The sequence below is a fragment of the Micromys minutus genome, assembly GCF_963924665.1.
Source record: "Micromys minutus genome assembly, chromosome: 5".
Lineage (NCBI taxonomy): Eukaryota > Metazoa > Chordata > Mammalia > Rodentia > Muridae > Micromys > Micromys minutus.
In genome coordinates, this window is record NC_137974.1 from 71,352,034 (window position 1) to 71,357,698 (window position 5,665).

The following is a 5,665-nucleotide window of genomic DNA, read 5'->3' on the forward strand; positions in this document are numbered from 1 at the left end:
AACAAAAACAAAAAACAAAAAAAAAAAACAAAAAAAAACAAAAACAAAAAAAAAAAAAAAAAAAAAAAAAAAAAAAAAAAAACCTTCAGGGATTTACCATCCCTGATCTCAAGCTGCATTACAGATAAACTGTGATAAAACCTGCATGGTATTGGTACAGAGAGAGCCAGGTAGATCAGTGGCATAGAACTGAAGACCCAGAAATGAATACACATACCTATGGTCACTCGATCTTTTATAAAGAGCTAAAAACATTCAATGGAAAAGGACAGCCTCTTAAACAAATGGTGTTGGTTCAACTGGCATTCAGAATTCAGAAGGATGAAAATCCTTCCATTCTCATCTCTTATACAAAGCTCAAAACCCATGAACAGCATCACAGTTGTAATCCATTAACAGAAATAGTTGAAACTTGGGAATCTATTGAACAGAGAATTTGGGAAAGGTGATTGTTAACAAAAGAAAAATCAATCTCATTAGCAAGGGTCTCCAAATTTTCTAGATAATCATTTTCTACCTATGTCCAAACTTGAGAAGAATCAATTCAAAGATAATTATACTGTTTTATTTCACACTTTGCCCTTATCCATTAGTAAACATTAATGTAAATACTTGACCATTTTTTATGATTCCACAAATGATGCTGTTGCACACAGATGCACATTTTTATGTTTTTTGCCTCCTCATTAGTACACTTAAATTGTTAATCATGGATTAAAATCTTTCTTACTTTTACAAATTGACTGTCTTCCTTAGTTTTAAGAAAACTAGTGAAAAATGTCACAGTCTTATCTTTGTTCCCTGATTGATTGTTCTATTATTAACCAATGACCTCAGAGTTTCCATGAATTTATTATTTTATTGTATTTTTGACTATTATATATCATTTTTGCTATTTTCATTACATAAAATATGTAATAAATCCTGGCTAATTTTTAGATTTATGTTATTTTGCTTGATGTATGTCTGAGCATGTTTATCTCTATGTGGATGTGTGAGTGTCCATGGAAGGCAGATTATCTACAAGTATTTATGAACTCAATATGAATCCTCTGTAAAAGTATCATTTGCTCACAGCTTTGGAGACATCTTTCTAGTCCTAATGTGATGGTTCTTTGAGCAGCATTTTGTATACTATATTCCTGTTATCTCTAAATATGAGCACTATAATAGCATAGACAAGATAAACATCTATAAATAACTATAATAATATGTGTTAAGAAATTAAATTCTTTAGTATAATCATCAAAATAGTTGAGTCAAGTTTAAGCTGGCATTAATATTTTAAGAAAGAAAACATAGGATATATTTTGCATTCATAATTACAATAGAAAACCCTATATGGAATTAATGAGAGTAATTATAAGATTTCCAGTGTTTAAAATTTTATTGCCAGAAACACAGTTCTCCATGGAATTGCTACCCTGACTGTCATTTATGAGCTAGACAATCAAAGACTCAGTTTCCAGCTCAAAGGAAACACTGAACTTGGTGAACCAGACTGCCCTCTTGTTTGTTTTTACCATCCATAGGAATAGCATAAGCCTAGAATATTGTATGTTGCAGCATGGTACTTCTGGGGTTCTTTAAGGGAGTTCTGATGGAATGTGCCTCTATGAATTCTAGCATCCCCTTTCAAATTGCTTCAAGTGCATCATTAATACTCTACAAATTATTGAAAAAAATTGAAACAGTTGTCATGAGAACTAGAGAAAAATTAATCAACATAATTCATTCCACATAACACAATATTTTTCACCTTTGTTAAATATTTCTATGAATATCCATATTCTTCATTTTAGTAGTATGCATTATGTTAGAATGTGTGGACTCCAGAATTAAATAAGACCTCTTAGGTCCTGACACTGTTGTCAAGGTTCATTATTTTTCTCTAGGTGAAGTCACCACCTTGGTCATTGAAGGTATTATCCATGCTCCCAGGCTTAAATTAATCTTTAGAGGAATTCTTTTCTGACATACAGGTTGCTGAGGATAAAAATTAGGTTAATCATACAGAAAAGGTTAGAAGGAAAAAATTCGACATCAAAGTGGAGCACATCATTCAATTTATAAAACCCATAGTGGGCAGACATTGGAACTGGAAAAAGAAATGAAAGTCGAGAGCAGTATGTGGGAGTAGGGAGGGTCATAGCTAGTATATAGTTATGAAATTATTTAATCAAATTAATGCACTGGAACTTATATGTAAAAATTTTAGTTCTTTCCTAGTAAGAAAAATTAAGACCTCTTCCTTCATATAAGTAAATATGTGGCTGTATCAAAAGAGTCAAGAGGTTTCTAAAATTTAATATTGTTAATTTTTTAAAAAAATAAAAACAATAGATTACCTAAATTAAGACAATGTATAATTCATAAAAATATGTTTTCAGTCTTTTTCCAGTGGATTAATTTAAAAGTCAGATAAACCATGGCCTTTATACACTACACTTATTAACCACTTATGTTTATTAGTTCATTTTCTAGAAAGGTAGTATATTTTTGTCCAGCGTAGGAGTTTTTAGGATTCATTATACTTTAATTTATTTTATATTATTTTTATTAGATACTCTGTATCCAATAAACTCTGAGTTGTTATCCATTTTCCCCTTACTGCTCCCATTCCCCTTCCTCCTCCATTTCCCTTCACGAAGGTGCACTCCCTCACAATCACCCTCTCCAACCCATTGCTTTGAAATTCCCCTACATTGGGAATACATGCCCTCCCTGAACCAAAGCCTTTTCTCACATTGATGCCAGACACTGCTATCTTCAGTTATATATGCAAATGGAACAATAGATCTCTCAATGTGTGCACAAAGGTTGGTGTTTTAATCCATGGGAGTTTTGGAGAGTTTGGTTGGTTGATAATGTTCTTCCCATGAGGTTGCAACCCATTTCAGGTCCTTAGGTTCTCTCTTTATCACCCTCACTGTGTTTGCTGAGTTCAGATGGTTAGCTGCAAGCATGCTTAAATATATCTATATGACTCTAACATAGTCCTTGAGAAGGCATCTCAATCTGGTTCCTTCCAGTGAGTATTCTTTGGGATCAGTTAGAGTGCTGGGATTTGGTAGCTGCTTATGTAGTAGATCCTCAGGTGAGGCAGCATCTGAATGATCTTTTCTTCAATCCCTGTTCCTCTATTTGACCTTGCATTTTCTCAAGTGAGTGTTTTGTTATCCCTTCTAAGAAGGATTGAGGCATCCCCACTTTGGCCTTCCTTCTTTTTGATACTCATAAGGTCTGTGAATTGTTTCTTGAGTATTCAGAGATTTCTGGAGATAGTATCAGCTTATCAATGAGTACATATTATGTGTGTTCTTTTGTGACTGGATTACCTCACTGAGAATGATAGTCTTGAATTCCATCCATTTGCCTACCAATTTCTTTTTTTTTTCTTTCTTTTTTTATTGAAAAACTTTATTTTAAGAAACAAGGATAAATGTACAAATTTTAAGCATTTTTAAAGAAAAGTATATGAATATATTTTTAAGGTTTTAATTCAGTATTTATGCATACATATACATACACATATGTATATAGGTAACACTAATATAGAAAAAGAGGCTATTAACTTGAAGGGATAGGAGAGAAACTGGGAGGGGTTGGGGGAGGGAAGGGGATGTGATACAGTTCGATTTTACCTAAAATATATTCTTTTTTTTTTTTAGTTTTTTTCTTTCTTACTTACTTTTTATTTTATTTTTTCTTGAAATTCACAGTCTGTGACTTGTTTCTGGGATGTTCACAGCTTTCAGAGATTAGTATCCCATTATAAATGACTGTATATTATGTCTGTTTTTTTGTGACTGGGTAATCTCACTCATGATGATATTCTGGAGATTCATCCAATTTCTTAAGAATTTCGTTAAGTCATTGTTTCTGGTAGCTCAGTATTACTTCATTGTGTAAATGTACCACACTTTTTGTACCCATTCATCCACTGTAGGACATCTGGGTAAGTTCTAGCTTCTGGCTATTATAATAGAGCTGCTATGAACATTGTGGTACATGTATCTTTTTGTATGTTGGAGCGTCTCTAGGGTAAATGCCCAGAAGTGGAATAACTGGGTCTTCAGGTAGTACTATGTCCAGTTTTCTGAGGAACCGCCAGACTGATTTCCAGAGTGGTTGTAACAGTTTAAAAGCCCACCAACAGTGGAGAAGTGTTCCTCTTTCTCCAAATCCTCACCAGCATCTGTTGTCATCTAAGATTTGGTTCTTGGCCAATCTGACTGGTGTGAGGTGGAATCTCAGGGTTGTTTTAATTTGCATTACCCCAATGGCTAAGCATATTGATCACTTCCTTACATATTTCTCAGTCATTCGATATTCCTCGATTGAGAAGTTTTTGTTTAACTCTGTACCCCATTTTTAATAGGGTTGTTTGATTCTCTGGTGTCTAGCTTTTTAAGATCTTTGTATACCTTGGATATTAGGCCTCTATGTGATGTGGGGTTGGTAAAGATCTTTTGTCACTGTTGGCTGCCATTTTGTTTTCTTTAAAGTGTCTTTAGCCTTACAGAAATTTTGCAATCTCATTAAGTTCCATTTGTCAATCTTTGACCTTAGAACTCGAGCCATTGGTGTTCTGTTCACGAAATTTTCTCCTGTTCCTATGAGTTCTAAGGTTTTCCCGACTTTCTCATCTAATAGTTTCAGTGTACCTGGTTTAATGTGGAGATCTTTGATACACTTACACTTGAGCTTTGTACAAGTAGATAAGAAAGGGTCTAGTTTCATTCTTCTGCATGATGAGTGCCAGATGGATCAACACCATTTGTGAATATGCTGTCCTTTTTCCATTGAATGTTTATAGCCCCTTTGTCAAAAATCAGGTGACCATGTACTTGAGGACTCATTTATGGATCTTCTATACTATTCCATTGATAAGCGTGCCTATTTCTGTAATAGCACCATGCAGTTTTCTGCACAATTGCCTAGTAATATAGCTTGAAGTCAGTAATAGTGATTCCCTCAGATATTTTCTTGTTTTTGAGGATAGATTTTGCTATTCTAGGTCTTTTGTTATTCCAGATGAAATTGCTCATTGGTCTTTCCAACTCAATGAAGAACTGAGTTGGAATTTTGATGGGGATTGCAATGAATCTGCAGATTGTTTTTGGTAAGATGACCATTTATGGTCCTTTCCCTATGTGTTCTAATCTTTTCCAAACTTTCACTTTTAATAGTTTCAGTATACCTCGTTTTATGTGGATGTCTTTGATCTACTTGCACTAGATCATTGTGCAAGGAGATACGAAAATTAGTTTTACCTTCTTCTGCATGCTTACTGCCAGTTGAAAGAACACCATTTGTTGAGGAGGCTGTCTTTTTTTTCATTGAACATTTTTAGTTTCTTTGTCTAAGATCAAGTGACCATAGGTGTGTGGGTTCATTTTCTGGTCTTCAATTCTGTTCCATTGATCTACCTGCCTATCTCTGTACCAATGTCATGTAGTTTTTATCACAATTGCTTTGTAATATAGCTTGTGATCAGAGATGGTGATTCCCAAAATTGTTTTATTCTTGAGACTAGATTTTGCTATTCTATTTTTTTAGGTATTTCAGATGAATTTGCAAATTGTTCTTTCCAACACTATAAAGAATTGAGTTGGAACTTTGATGGTGATTGCTTTGAATCTGTAATTGATATTGGCAAGGT